This window comes from Halictus rubicundus, chromosome 6 (assembly GCF_050948215.1).
Source record: "Halictus rubicundus isolate RS-2024b chromosome 6, iyHalRubi1_principal, whole genome shotgun sequence".
Classification (NCBI taxonomy): domain Eukaryota; kingdom Metazoa; phylum Arthropoda; class Insecta; order Hymenoptera; family Halictidae; genus Halictus; species Halictus rubicundus.
The window spans coordinates 3,485,110-3,501,852 of NC_135154.1; the positions used below are offsets into that span (position 1 = coordinate 3,485,110).

The 16,743-nt window shown below is 36.7% G+C and overlaps 1 protein-coding gene across 8 annotated transcripts in view; it reads right to left on the reverse strand.

The window, feature by feature from the left end:
• The window catches only part of Rdl (Resistant to dieldrin), a 230,395-nt gene that overhangs the window by 110,995 nt on the left and 102,657 nt on the right, over positions 1–16,743 (reverse strand). The window lies entirely within an intron of this gene.

The following is a 16,743-nucleotide window of genomic DNA, read 5'->3' on the forward strand; positions in this document are numbered from 1 at the left end:
AAAAACAGTTCCGAATGCTAATTTATGCATGTCTGCGTCCGTCGACCGGTTGGCCGAGCGTGAACAGGATTATTCGACGGCCTGACATTTCGCAGAGCACGGTTGGATAGGGTATCTTGTAGGAGGATTTGCGCATCGACGTGGATCGCGGTAGAGAGCGGTCGTAACGCGCAGACACGTCACGAACACGTGGCCAGCGTTGTTGCCAGAGAAAAATGAAAAGGAGTCGCATGACCGAGAGGGGAGGCTGGAATAATTGAAAATCTCGTAAATAAGAAGGACCGTTCGAGCGGCGAAACGGCTCGAATTTCAATCTCTCAAATATCCGAGAGCTCTTGACCCTCCCCTATCTCAGCGTTTCTTCTTGACTGTGGCGTCTTTTTCCTCTACCGCTCTGCCTCTGTGTTTCTTTTACTCTTCTCGTCTCGTTCAACTCGCTCCCGACTACTACCGCCGACTCTCTTCCACTTTCCTCCCTTCCTCTTGCTCGCCCGCGCAGCCGAACCTCACAAATTTCCCGTGTAAACTTACGTTTATTTTTGCCTCCCGCTGGATACTTCTAGACTTTACAGGCTGCGACAACTTTATCTTCCACTCCTCGTTCCTTCCATTTCGCCCCCGTTGCTTGCCAAGAAACGGTAAGAAAAAGGAGGACAGATCAAGAGACGCCGCAGAATATATACGCGGCCGGGCGGTATCCAAGAATTCCTTCACTCGATCGTTTCGCGAAATCCCCTCGTACCTCCTCTCGATTTGATTTGTATTCGGCCCTGGGCGGAACCAGCTTTACTGCCCAAGACAGTAAAATGCACAACCTCTCCCGTGCACCGATTCCACTCGTACGTTCGCCTCAACGGTATGTAACTTCTTTCCGATACCGTATTTTTTATTTTTTCCTTTTTTTTTTGCTGAGGAAATCCTATTCGAGCTTGGAATACACATCTCGGACGAACGGCTGTTCGTTAGAGGATTAAGGTGAGGAGGATATTCTCGCGAATTCGTTGCGAGCAGATTGATCTGTGCTGTGGGCGTTTAAAATTTCTTGGGCAAGTACTTTTTACTTTATACGGAGCCGTTCGCAAGCAAAAATAATTGGTAAATTATTACATTTTTTATGAAATAATTGTTGTTAGCATAATACATTTATGCGAGGCTTGACTTGTAAATCTTCTATTATAAAGCGTGTAGCTGGATCAGGGGGTCAAAAGTGCCCCCAAACCAAATTGAATTTGCAATAGGTCATTCGATAGCTTATCCATACAAAACACTTTTATGTTTTTCCGTAATTTCTCATATCTCCTTCAATTGAAGATTTTGAAAAAGTCAGGCATATTTTAGTTATTAGAATGCACATCTTTGTTTTTTTTCAGAATTCTCAGTTGAAGAGGATAAGAGAAATTACGGAAAAACCTAATTTTCTTTGTCATCCCATTACTACCCCCCATGTCGATATATAGGGTTGAAAATTGGCAAAGAGTATTTTCTTAGGATAAGCTATCGAACAGCCTATTGCAAATTCAATTTGTTTTAGGGGCGCTTGTGACTTCCTTATCCGGCTGCAACCTTTGATTATTATCGTTTTCTAAAATCGTTCGAAATGTTTCTCATCGTGCTCATTACACAGTTGTGATCATTTTATTAAGTTTCTAGAAACATTTGATGTGATATGACTTTATAAAATGCAGATCGAGAGGATCGACGTCGAGATTTTCTCGAAAACGAAGCGCTAGATTAAAACATTTTTCTCAACTTATTTTTCTTCATAGGTAAAGTAAAATGATAATAAGCAAAAGAAAACAGCGCCACAAACGAATATTGTTGCGTATAATTTGTTTACCATGTGAAAATTCTTTTAATCCTTGCTTCAGGAATAAGAATTGTATTAAATTATGTTCCATCAACTGGATACTCTTAGAACTTTCGCAAATAATAATTAACAAATAGCGATCTTAATTTTTTGGTGTGTACTCAATGAGTTGTAAGTATCAATTATCCATAAAGATCAATTGCATTTTCTAAACTGTCATTGAGACTTTTTGAAAAAATACGGAAAGTAAGTGTAACTTACTAACCTTATTATTTAATTGTTTACTAACTGCTTATGAATTTATTCGAATATTATAGCTTTTGAGGAATAAACTTTTGAAGTTAGATATTTCATCCTAAAATCTTGCTTAACCAACTCCCGTGAGTTCTACGCCGGAGTCAGTTCTGACCCACGTCGATATTTTACTACAGTTTTCTTTCGAAATAAGGCGATTGATCGGGACCGGCATTCGTCGTATTTCGGATGAATAAGAGAAAGAGGAGATAGCGATTTTCTTATTTCGAAATAAAAAGTACGTATTAATATATGGAGGGTTAATGCATACTCATTAGCAAAAATTCATTAATATGTATGAACAAAGAGTAAAGGTTTTATTTTTATCGCAATTTTAGTGAAACATTTCAGTAATATGAATTTTTCCGTTGTGCTTTCGGCGAAGGATTTATTAAAATGGGCTTTCGGATAACAAAATCATACATTATACTGAAGCAACTGTTTGTTCCGAATAATAACAGACGCAAAATACGGTTCAATAAATATCTGAATATTTTAAACGGGAAATTATGTATGTACATTTTTGTATGTAAACAACGGCGTTATTAATTTTTCAACGCTTGTGCCGTTGCTTATTGATATTGCATAATGATTAACGCGGATCTTATGTCGAAAACTAATGCATGGAATATAAACAGTCAAACTGTTATTTCGTTTACAACTTACGATAAATTTTAACGATGACATTAACGGTGTTCCTTTTTAATTCTGACGTCATTGTGAAATAACAGTGTTCTCTCGTCACTGTTAAGTTGAGAAAGTTCTGGCCCCCCTAAATTCATTATGAGAAGTTCTATTCGCGTATTCGGAAAAGTTGTTTCAAGTATAGCGTTTATTGAAAAATGTGTATGAATATTCTGCTTTGTTATCGACACGGTAATACAAGATGTTTAACGAGCAGTTACGTTGAAGTTTAACAATAAAATAAAATGCAATTTCCATTTTAAATTCGACAATTTCATATAGTTTATTTATTCTTTTACTTACATATTTCTTATCTTTATTTTTCTTAGTTTACTTCCCTTGATTACCATGTCGACAGCAGATTTTATGTATCTACAAGAAAAAATAAGTATAATATGTAATGCATGTGAAATATAAAAGATTAAAATTGTCACAAGAATTTAAAACTATTGTTTTTTTTTTGGACAAATTAAAATTATTCAAAGAAGAAATAAATTTCGATGTTTTCGCTATTTCCAGCAATTGTCACAGAACATTTTTATTTTGCATAAGGATCAGCAGTCTACTCGTTCGTACAATATTTAGAAATTTTATTATAGTTCATCAATCACCAAATCATGGACAATACTAATTTTGCATAGAACTGCAAGCTATGATGTTATTCAAGTATTGAGTAGTCTCCATGGTTATGTGCAAGGCATTGATATTCTGTTGTATCATTCTACGGATTGATACGCCCATAATGAAGACGTATTGTTAGTATTATGGTTATTGTTCTGTAATTTCTCAGCTTTATATCGGATTTCAGATATTAAGCACGGGTTTATGTTACCGGATTCCGCCGATATTGCTGCATATATGATGATTCTACAATATATGTCGAAGGGTTTAGGCATCTGTAAACACAATAAGTTTGTGTTGGTTGAACCCTTTGTGTGTTATGTAGCTTGCTATTTCACAATGTTTACCAAAACGTTGTAAAAGGAATATACAACATACGGGACATATGGTATTAATTCCATCAAAAATATTTCAAATACTATTTATAAAAAAACAGAACTGGACACACCTGGAAAGGATGTTTTAAGAGATATTTTAACAGACAAAAAGCACATGCGGATTACAACACTGTACTCCGACAATTTCGACACCGTCAGATGGACAACATATGCGAGAGACCACCCAAACGATGAACGGATGGACATCTATAAATCACGTCATTGATGACCGAAGATAATACGAAAAGGAATTTCCTGACAATTTTCCATTCCTCAACTTAGAGTCTTTCCGATTCACCCACGTCCAATTACAAAATGCTACATTTCCCCACCTAAATCCACACTTAACCAATCATGAAATAACCGAGGGGACGACCAATATCATTTCGTACATACTGAGAAAAAGGCAACAACACTCAATTTTAATAATTCGATGCGCAATGTAAGTTAATTAATGTTAGTTCCATTAACTATGACTGTAACCAACAAAGTATATCGGTATAAATTATCATTACATTAGACACCTGTATAATGTGATCAAAGAATTTGTGTAAAAAGACTGTACATTTATTGCCATCTACAATGCATATATACAGTCTTTTTAAACAATTTTTTTATCACCTTATAGAGGTGACTAGTGTAATTGAATGACACTATCGAAGATATCAAATAAATATTGTAAGGCTAAACACAAACATTTAAAAATGTTTCAACTGTTGCTGGTCACTCTTAAAAAAAAAACCCCTGCTTTACCACAACGGATCAAATGACCCGTTCAAAACTTTTCATTAAAAGTTCTTGAAAATAACATTATTACATCACCATTTGGCTTCACTACTTTTATTGAAAAATACTATTGCAACGGGTCACTTGACCCACGGAAGGATGTGAAATCATGAAGATTTAGGTTATACTTTTCTTCACGAAACCAGAAATTTTTAATTTTTTCTTGTACAATCCCGTAGATTTTGGCGAGAAAATTCCGAAAATCCATGTTTCAATCCTAGCAGAGCACTAGTTCAACAGTTATGCGTGTGTAAAGAGGAACAATTTTCATCGTTTTTGATGGGTACGGGCAGAAGATTTTCAACACGAGCAACAGGAAGAACAAGAAAATACATAGGAAACGTTAACAAATTCAATTTCAGTTTCACGCGTACGAATGTGGAGAAGGTGCTGAATAAGTTTTTACAAAGAAAACGAAAATTTGCATATTTTTTATTTCTAAATTTAGGATTCTATTGAGAAATGTTTAATTTCTTTCTTTATTATTTTTGTTTTTTTTTAATTCAATAAATAATCAATTTGGAATCATTATTCGAAAAAAATTGTTTTATTCAAAAACCAAATTGTGTTAAATGATATATTTAACGCGATACATCGTAAAATATATACTACATATATACTTTTAAAATATACATATACTATATAAAGTGTTTACTCTATATATGTCCCAAACGCCTAGCCGATAAAAGTCCTAAAACTATCCCCACTGCCATGGGGTATATCCTGTGAGGGGCCACGAACCAATGCCTGTAGAGCTTCGCTGACCTTTTCTACATTCGACGTGAATCAAAGAATAGTATCTCCTGAGCGATATATGTCTCTAGCTAGACCCGTGTTTTGGACATATATCGAGTAAACTTGTCACTTGACCCGCTGTGATAGAAATAGGAATACATGAAGTATCGGTAGGTTTAGTGTTACATATTAATAGAAACACTTCTATGTGAAAGTTGTCCACACGATACCACACAAGATAAACTACTTATTCTGTGTTGACATAATATTTATCCATCCTTAACCAATTCCGCAACAAAAGCTCCATTCGCATAGCCTATTTCTCGAGCGGACAATCAACCATTATGCATTTCCGTCAACAAATAGTGCTTTGTTTAACATTCTCGAGATTGCCTGACAATGGTCAGGCGACGGTACAATCGCCGCCAAACTTCAGCAATATTATTGTCGGTAAGTTGTTAGCGAGTAGGGAGTAAGCCTCGGGCATCTGGGCGATTTCGTGAAAGATCTTTTTCCCCAATTAAGAAATCGCCGCCCTACAAGACGTTGCTCATTGGTTCTCCACTCCGGATCGATCGACGCGTCGACCGTTCTCGCCTAGGATTCCTGGTTCGTTCTCCCTTCGATCCCCTTTTCCGATCCATCCCCCTCGGCGACGATCCACCGGCTATCTCTGTCATTCCCTCTTTATTCCTTTGCCAAACACCCCGAAGTTTCGTCCGGGTATCGGTTATGAATTATTCATGATAAGCGGACCAGCAGCCGAGGGGTTTTCGACGAAAAACCGGGTTATATTCTAGTCACCGGACGCTGTACATAACCCGGTGGAAGAGGTGTGTGCACGAGTGAAACGCTTTCCAGTGTGATTTACGCTAATTTCGGCGCCGATTTACACGGTCGACCACAGCCAGGAAGCCGGTAAGTGCGCGGTCGCATCCTTCCGGTCAGTGTCGCGTGTGCGCTTTTTATCGCTGAACGACCAACAAATTTCTCACCTTCCGCATTATCCGACCCACCCGAGTGGCAGGAACTCGATTTTTGGTAAGCAATTATTTCGGTCTGACAAAGGGACCGCCGGGGGCCGCCATTGTTCGGTCGCGATCGTAATGTGCTTATGCAAAATGGTTAGCATTGAGGTACTTGGTGATATACGGCTGCCCGTTTCAGACTTTCCGATCGATTCTATTCGCTGTTCGGGGAAGAAAAATAATGTGATGTACACGGTGTGCCGAAAAATCGTGCTACAACAGGCTGGATGACGATTCTACGTGCAAAAATGAGAATACATATTCCTTTAATTTACTCGAAATATTGAATTTCAAAGCTATATTTTAATATATTTCAAAACTATATTTTAATTAACAGCGATTGTCTCATAATTTTGTAAGTCTAGGGTCTACGATTCAGGAATTATTAATGCATTAATTTTTCTTGCAATTTCTTGCGATCAGAAGGATTCATACTGTTTGTCAGAATTTCGGAATTTCTCGGCTAGATGGTAAACTCGCGTCTCCTTGTAGCCAAACCATGAAATGATTTTCACGGACGATTTTCCGACATGAAGCAATTAGAGTATTGACGCTCTCCGGCCATATTCTTGATTCATGGATGACATTTTTTACTGGTTCACTAAGTGGTGGCTTATCAGGGTATCCTAAAAATGTTGTACTTCTTTGAAAGAGGTGATCCCCGAGGTCATTTGAAGTCACTTTTTCCTTTGCGAAAATGTTCTCCGCGGCTTTTTTAAGGAGTAATTAACGAAATCGTGGGCGAATGGCCAATGCCAACGTCGTAGCCGCGCTATGATTGGTCCGTGTTTTTCGTTAATAACTCTTTAACGGAACCTCGGAGGACATTTTGGCAAAGGAAAAAGTTATTACAAATGACCTCGTGGAGCATCCCTTCGAAAGAAGTACAACATTCTTGGGACACCCTGTACAGCGAGTTATTGCACTGTTCATATACGTTTTACCGTATATGGTTTTACCGCTTTAGGTTGTTGCATATGAAATGTCCGATTTTTTAGCAGCAACGTTAAACAAACGCAACTTCTTTTTCTAAATGAACTTATTGATCAAAGTTAGCACCATTGTAATCGACGTACAGTATTCTCTCGCATAGTGTGTCTCGGGGCTCTTGAGTCTCAAGAATCGAGTAGGTACTACGTTGATTGAAGTTTGCCGAACATAAAAGAGGACAGCGCGTAAACGACGAAGAGGGTATATTAATTTATCTAAATTCCTTTTTATCGATAAATTTTTCACATTATGGGAGTAGGCAATTTTCTCACTATGGGGTAGAACAGTGTTCTGTCGATGGATTTCAAGTTTCTTCATTAGATTACGGTAAAAATTGCATTTTTGGTCATTCACGTTTCTGTACTTACAAGATTGATATCTCCATTTTGTGGCCCTTTTTACCATCAACGAATGGTACGTTAATTAATCACCAAATTTTCACTAAAAATCACATTGCGTTATCGTCGACAAGTTATTTTTCCACACAAAAAATCGCATTGATTGACGTTAAAATAAACTTGATTGTTAAGTGAAGCTGAGCCGCGGCATACTAGTGTGCCGCGATCTCCATACCTACATAGAGCTATTTTATTGTGTTCGTTATCTAATAAAACCATATACGTATTATTGTAATTTATGTACTAGCAAGCTTATTTCTCTTAAAAACGTTGGTGTGACGTGGAAGGTAAAAGGTTGCGGAGCACTGCTGTATTGACCAGTGAATCCGGCATTCTTCTCACTGTGACGTCGTCAACGACGCACGTTTCATTGCAGAGGAGGGGTGGGGGCGGTGAAGATCGAAACAACTTGGTCATACATCGTCGATCGAGCCCCGCGATCATCCCCCTGTTCTCTCATCCCTCGGGGTGGCTCATAATTATCAGACGACGCCTCCATTGACGTCGTCCGGCGCTATTTTGACGCGAGGAGCAGTAATAAATAACGTGGGTAATGGGATCGGAAAACCGCGTTCACGGACGGCCGATAGATAACGGAGAGAGAAAGAGAGAACCACGGGAGAAGAATTCAAAATGTAGGTGGCCCGATACCAGCAGTCATCCGTCTGATCGTAACACGACGAGATACATTTAACGCGGGTACGCGGCAACGATAGATCCATTTGTCACTGTCCAAATGAGTTTCTGGCCCTCTGTTCGCTGCCTCTCCAACACGCACCCGGATCCTTTCATCCTTCAAGGCTTTCGTCGGCATCGATGCGCAAAAATCTCGCGAGCCGTCCGCAAGCAGATCCATCATGCGCAGAGGATTAACCGCACAAAATACTCGCGCGAGAGCAGAAAATTTTTCGGTCAACGATAACGACGAACTTCCCCTGTGATATTCCGACAGCTTTCAAGGAATGTCGGCGAAGACGAATTTGTTGTGCAGAATGGAACGTTGTTTAACATTTCTGTACAGGGGTTGCATATCGTGGCACAACTATTATCCTTTCTGTTTCAGGAACAGTGCTGTGAAATGCAGCGAATTAATGGAATATTTTTTATCTTAACATTTTTGTATAAGAAATTTTCATTTTCTTGAAACTAGAAAATAATTCTAGTTAAACAGGAACGTCTGTTCTGTTTTGAAACTGCGAACTGCTTGGATTAATGAAATTATATAAAAATCGCACTGTGCTCCCTCTTCCATGTTTATCCTGCTCTTCATCCCTTAGGTCATATTAATTGAAACAATATTTTCAACTTTTAGATTTTTCTCTTAAATATCTGTTCAAAAGTATTGAATATGAAGTTTCGAAACTTTTATCAGTCGAATATAAAAGAACTATTACAACTGAACTCTTATAGCAGTGTTAAAGTGTTAATGTACAAAGTTAATGTAGGATAGAAAGGATATGGTTTATAGTTTATAGTATCATTCTCATTCACCATATTATGGCCGAATTTATGTGTGTAAAATACATGTTTATAAAATTATGTATAAAGTAATATACTTAGGTCGTAGCTTGAATAGTAAAAAGAGAAAATCTAATTACAGTAAAGTCTTGATGTAAGCCGAACGGAGCTACACGATCTTAGTCAGTTCCCCTATTTCCTCCACTGGGGGCATACCTCGCGAGGGGCCCCGAAGCTCGAGCTGCTTCGGTCGCCGAGCAGTATGAAGTGTAATCATGCGCGTAATCCGATACCTAATATGTTCAACTAATTTGTGGCATTTTTGTGATTAAAATAACACTAAACACGATATAATTTGAACTGTATTTAGTGGTTTAATTGACTGTATGTAGTGCGCCTTCGCCTTCCACAAGAAAATAGTAGCCCTACACGATGTATGTCACAGCCACTGTCGCCAGATGAGGAGAGGGAGCACGATTTGTCCCTCCATATGGATTAAATATCACCATCTTTTATAAACTCGATAAATGTTTTAATATTTATGGACGCGGTGTAATTCTAGTTAAAAAAGCATAGATGATAAAATCAATTTATACACATAATAAAGAACTAACATTCATGATACGGTGATAAAAATATAATAATAAAAATACTGATGGAAGCATGTTAGAGAACAGGAATGACACTTCTCGAATAATATTATCAGTTAATACTGTAGAATAATCTAGATTATTGTTTGAGGTGATAAAAGATCACTATAAAAAACGTAATAATTGTTATCAACTACATTTATCTCGGCTACAAGTGGAATAAAGGACACATATGTGAAATGCATGAAATGCACTCTACGTACAACTACATCAAAAATAAAAAAATTCGATTTGTTGTTCATGTGTTTTGTAAACACTATTGGGCAATGTAACTGGTTATCACTCGATAGTTTGACGTAAATCGATACGTGAAGTTGTGCAAAAATTTGTACGTTATTCATTTTATTATCTTCTACATTACGTATGAATTCAATACGTAATAGTTTGAAACAGAAATTGAAAATTATCTTAAAAACAAATTTGAGATTTCGTTTAGTCGTTGCTCCAATCGTCACTCTTTTATGGAGATTGTACAAACATCAAATATAAAGTTACACAATAGTGGTCACAGCTATAAAATGGGCATTTTTAAGTTAGGTAAACAGTCGTATCGCACATTTGAATCCAAAGGAAATAGAGTTTCTGTCATAAATGTGGGCCGATGAATATCTATCCTAAATCTACCATATCGAAACGCGTATTCAACGATTTATGCTGTTTCGAATCGCACAAACTACGCGAGGTGTTCTACTTAAAAAGATAGTATCAATACTCGGTTTCCATAAATAACCTTCTTTTCACACAGTCCTCTATAATAATAACAAATAGTTATGTCGATGTTGCCAAGTTTGACGGATCAGTCTCTAATACTTCTTTCTATTATCAATGCACACGATTTGTTTATTCATAAGAAAAGTGACAAGTCAAAAAAAGGAAATTTTATAGGAGGGCTATTTGAAAATGTCCTACCTAAAATTGCCAATTTTTTTGTTGGAATTTATTTCATAAATGTAAAACAAAATCAATCTATTATTTCTTTGAAAGGTAGGATCGATTGAACCGGCTCTTGACCTGCATATGCATACATTGTATCTACAGTTAATATACATTGTATGTTGTCCCCGGCATGGGACCCTCGATCTTCAGTTGTTAATATTGGACTGTTGCTCCTCTGTTTCGATCTCTTGTGTTTCATTCGTAACGTTTCTTTCGCTGGATAAAGACGTGTCTCACAACGTGCTTCTAGAGTTACTATTCTGATAGAAATCTTATTTCATATTTTATAATAGTGTGGTTTTCTTTAATACCCATACTTCTAATATTTTTTTTATTACATATAACCAACTTAGAAATGTAAAATAATTTGTTGTTATTTAGATACTGGGTTAATTGTCATGTACATTAGTTATAAAGTATACCATAATTTATATATTTATTATTATCATTTTCTTATGAATGACCTAATTGTGCGTATAGCTTTATGCTTAAACAGCAGGTAAAATGGGAAACACAAATTTTTTGTCTGCAAGATCGACATAATCAGAGGATGAAAGGAGTAATGAAACTTTTTAGTAGGTCCTATTCAGAACATGGATCGTGGCACTTTTCCGAAAAACCGAATTTGACTGAATTTGAATGAAAACTATTAAAAAAGTTCTCCATAGAAATACTGCATACTAACCAGTAACTACTACAACAATATTAGATAATTATTGCAATTAGAATGAAATATTTCGAATATATTATTTATTTGTAACATTTACAGAGTCGAAAGCTTGTTTATGTTTCTCTTGTACAACCTTTTTCAGTAAACGACTTAAAATATTTTAGTTCCATAAAAAATTCTATTACACAGATTATAATATATCCTTTCCATGAGAATATTTTTTAAAGAAGCTTCTAAAAGGATATTATTTCTTTCTATAAAAGTTCAACAGGACCAAATGTTTTCTTAAATGAAACATACATACAGGGTGTCCCAAAAATGTTGTATGTCCTTGGAAGGGGTGATTCCTGACGCCATTTGAAGTAACTTTTTCCTGTGCGAAAATGTTCTCCGCGGCTTTGTTAAGGAGTTATTAACGAAAAACACAGACCAATCGGAGCGCAGATACAGCAGGCGGATTCTGACTCAGCTAATGCCGCCGCCATGCTCTGCTATAGCCGCGCTCTGATTGGTCCGTGTTTTTTGTTAATAATTCCTAACAAAACCGCAGAGAACATTATCGCAAAGGAAAAAGTTATGTCAAATGATCTAAAATCTAAGGAATTATTCCTTTCAAGAAAGTACAGCATTTTTGGGACACCCTGTATAAGTAAACTGCGGATATTTATGCAAAGTAAATATTTTCAATCTTAATTGTCACAAATATGTAGAAGGTGAGAAGTACAGTGCAGTGTCTACTCGATATATGTCCAAAACACGGGTCGAGCCAGGGAAATACACTCCGTGACAAAAAGATAGCACATTATAGAGATAAATGGTATTTAGCTTTTCAAGTAGTACATTACATTGTTTGAGACCTGTATACTGCGTAATAAGAATAACCAATTACTTCAATATGTTTTAACGCATTTATTACGTGAAGAAACAATTTTATTGGAGAATGTGTAACATTAAACGAAAAATCGGTGCATCAAAATGATAGCACAAATTTCTTAAAATAGCTAAAATATAAGAATATGTATAAAAAAATAATGTTTTAATACTTCATATCTCCGCCTTTTGTTTGTATAACTGCCACTAAACGTTTTGGCATAGATTTATATAATTTTTTAACAAATTTCCTGCTTAACGCCGCCCAGTTTCATTCAATGCAGATTTTTAATCCGTTAAGGGTTCGAAATTGTCTTCCACTGGCATATACTAATCTGGCTAAATGGGCCCAGCGATTTTCTATAATATTTAAATCTGGAGACCTGGCTGGTCATTCCAAAATTTTAATATTTTCCCGTTCTTTTAATTGTTTGGCTGTATGAACACTTGCATTATCTTGCTGATATATAAAGTTTGTGCCCGCAATTTTTACGGCATGTCTCTTCAATTGTTCGTCGACTAAATCAATATACTTTGCACTATTCATTTTATTACTTACAAACTTAATTTCAGTGCGTTCATAGTACCCAATTCCCGCCCACACCATTACTCCAACACCACCGTATTGCCGACTACATAAAATTTGTTGTACTTTACGCAAATCGTGAAAATAACATCGGTAGCCATCCGGGCCGTCAAACGTAAATCTCTTCTCATCAGTAAAGATAACTTTTTGCCATTTTTTCTTCCAATGAATATACTTCTCAGCAAATTGTAAACGTGCTTCTTTATGTTGCTTTGTTAGCGGTGATTTACGCATTACTTTTGGCGTTTTATGTATTTACACTCTTTTATAATACGTTGTACATTACGTATTTTGGTATTTACTCCAGCTTCTGCTGCAATCCCTCTTGCAATAGCAGCAGAATTTGATGCAGTTCTTAAAAATGCACGCCGCTGACGATCAGCTGTCACTCTTGGACGACCTGTGCTCTTTTTTCCCATATTCGTCTACATTTTTTAATAAATTGTAAATAACCTTGCGACTACGATTCAACAGTTTCGCAAATTTACCGATAGCATTTGCATTAGAAAAATGTTGGTGAAAGTCCCATAAAAAAATAATGAAAAATAAAGAAGTTTTGTTATTGGATTAGTAGTGGTCTCCTGGTCTCACACCGATATACCCGACCCGTATTATGTTTACACTCCTTGGCGACCGTGGCCACTCGATCATTGTGGTCCCTCACGGGGTATACCCCGCGGCAGTGGGGTTAGTTCTGGATCTTTTATCGGTTAGATATTTGGGACATATATCGAGTAAAGACTGTATAGCTTGTTTTCATTCTTAATCGTTTTTATAGATTGAATATAGTGTAACAGCATATTCAATTTCTCCTTATACACTAGCGGCGGAAAGTATGTTAACACCTTTTCAAGCGGAATAACTTTTTTAAAATTGGTCCAAATGACTTGAATCTTTTCTAGATGTTAGACCAACTAGTTTGCTACAGAATGACTAAACAAACATCTTTTTATATTGCAATTGGTTGGAATGATAATGAAATGAAAAAATTATGATTTTTCAACTTTTTTATCGTAGCCTATAACGATAATTTAAAAAATGCGTTTTGTTGATTTCGGTAACTTACATGCATACTGAAAATTTCATCGAAATCGGTCAACGTTGCAATGAGCTACAAACATTTCAAGATGCGAGTTTAAGGGTTAAAGTCGCAGATTTTCGACCTTGCCAGGGAATATCGCCCTTATGTGATCACCTTGAAACGTTTGTAGCTCATTGCAACATTGACCGATTTTTATGAAATTTTCAGTATGCATATGTTATAGAAATCTACAAAACGCATTTTTTAAATTATCGTTATAGGCTCAGATGAAAAAGTTGAAAAATCACAATTTTTCATTTTTTTATCATTCCAACCAATCGTAATCTAAAAAAATGTTTGTTTAGTCATTATCTAGCAAACTAGTTGGTCTATCACACAAAAAAGATTCTACTCATTTGGACCAATTTTAAAAAAGTTATTCCGCTTGAAAAGGTGTTAACATACTTTCCGCCGCTAGTGTATATTTACCGTTTCGTTTTTCATCTACTCACTTTTATCATAAGTGCGTAAAATCCGTTACCATAGCTTGAACAGATTTTCTAAAAATGAAAGAAAGCTGTTTATTTCGATTCCATGCCTATTACAGTTTGTGATTTATTTGTGATTCAGTATCGTCTTTATGTTGATTGACAAAATCGAAAATTAGAATCCAATTCTAACATTACAAACTATACGCTATAAGCAGCGTTTACTCAATCACAATTACCTGTACTTGCAACGAGTCACAACTAAATCATTAAAATCGAAACATATTTATATTGTATTTACAACCGAATTTACGTTACAATCCAACAATATTATATTCCAACGTTAAATATATTCATGGGAAGTAATAAACTCGTTAACGCCTCAGTAGTAATCGAAATCACAGAAATCAATGAAGTACAGTTCATAATAGTCAGACTATGTACATACCATCGCATGATTTAATTACCCTAAAGATGAACTGATACTGTATATAGATTCCATGGATCCGGCACATAGCCGTCGATTAATTAATACAATTACGCCGGAATCTAATCTCGGTTGGCCGACAACGGTGGCAATTCACGGACCGGCATTGTTAAATGAACAACGTCGAAAAAACGCGATTGATGCCTTTCCCGGGGAGTAACTATGACCATTTTAATTGAATTTTAAAACGGGGAAACCGCCTTGGCGAAGGTCCAAACAGCCGTCTACGTCTCGGACTTCGGAGCAATTGTCTTCCATTCAATTAAAAATCAACGGAAACGGGAGAGAGTATCGTTGAACGCGCCGTTTAACACAGGGCAACGTTCGTGTCCCATAGAAACATTGAAAACAGTCGAGAATGTCGGTCAACGAGCACCAACGTCTTCAAAACCTTGTAAAAGATCACCGTCGGCGGAAATTTAAAAATCAATGGAGGCGATTTTCCACAGCAAAAATACTCGGAAGTCGGGAACCTGTATTTCAGGAACCGGAAGTCAATCGATCTTTGCAGCGAATCGAAAATTCGATTAAAAAACCAGTTGACGTAGCAGTATATAAACTCGTTTTCATAAGCTGTCGTAATCAATCGTTCATTTTTCTCTGAGATGTTCTGAGATACGTTTTTTACAAATTTTGTTCGTGACTGAATCTACCATAGATTTGAACAGTGAAGCGCACTTTGCTTTACAACAATCCCGCACGATATTTAACATACGATTCTTTTTTAGCAGTTTTATGGAACTAGGGATGTGACGTAAAGCTCATGCGGTATGCTTTATACAGGGTGAAACGACACATCGAAAATGTAGAATAATATTTGTTCGTACGAGACTTTAGTTTCAAGAAAAATTGACTTCAACGATTGGCCAAGTTTGCTTCCTTAGCAGTTGTAAGAAGAAGAAACAATACACCGCGAGCTCGCCAAATAAATAGAATTACTGCAAGAAAATTTATTTCCATTTATGGCAAAATTCGGAGTTCAGAGGTCCTACGTGTTTTCGATATTAACAAAAATTAACAAAAATGAAAAATGTGTTAATTTGGTTACTGTTTTGTTATAAAAAGAAATGACTATTTCGATGAGAATTATAAAGACTGAATAAACATATTATTGTTACGAACTAATATTGCATTGACACTTATTGCAGTTTTTTACTTACATTCTTATGCATACTACAAATAACAAACAATTTATTATTATAAATATTACATGCTAAAAATATTTTATAATCAGCCACGTATACTAATATAATTAATAAGTAATTGTATTCATGAATTTGTATTACACTTGAATTAGTGACTACAAGTGAATTACTACACTTTCCGCGATACTTTCGTTTTGAAACTCCACAATTGACTGTGGCACTACCCATGCTTACTGTAAACAGATGCAGAAGACCAGGAAAGTCAAGTACAAACCATATTAAAAAAAAAAAAAAAAAACAGCATCGCGTACTCCGAATTCGACCGCGTCAACTTAAATACCGACGCGACTGTACGTCCGAGAAATCGTCATCCAGTGAGAATCCAGCGCGACAAACAAATTCCACCGCTCCATCCGTTACACGGACCGCGCGCGTTTCTTCGGTTCGTTACAGGTCGGGAATGAAGTCCGAGCAAAAATATGTTCGCGTCACACGTATTTCTGTCGGCGTGGGCGCGGGCGCGGTGCGTCCTTTGCTCCAGATCCCGGTATAAAAAATATTGGCACGCAATTATCGCCCGTACCACTCTTCTTCCACAATTTACGATAGAATCGCTTCTACGCCCCCCACCCCCGCCCCTTGGACACGCCAGCCTCGCCACCAAACCATTTCAGCAAAAAACATCGAGTTGACACTTTGACGCGAAAATGTA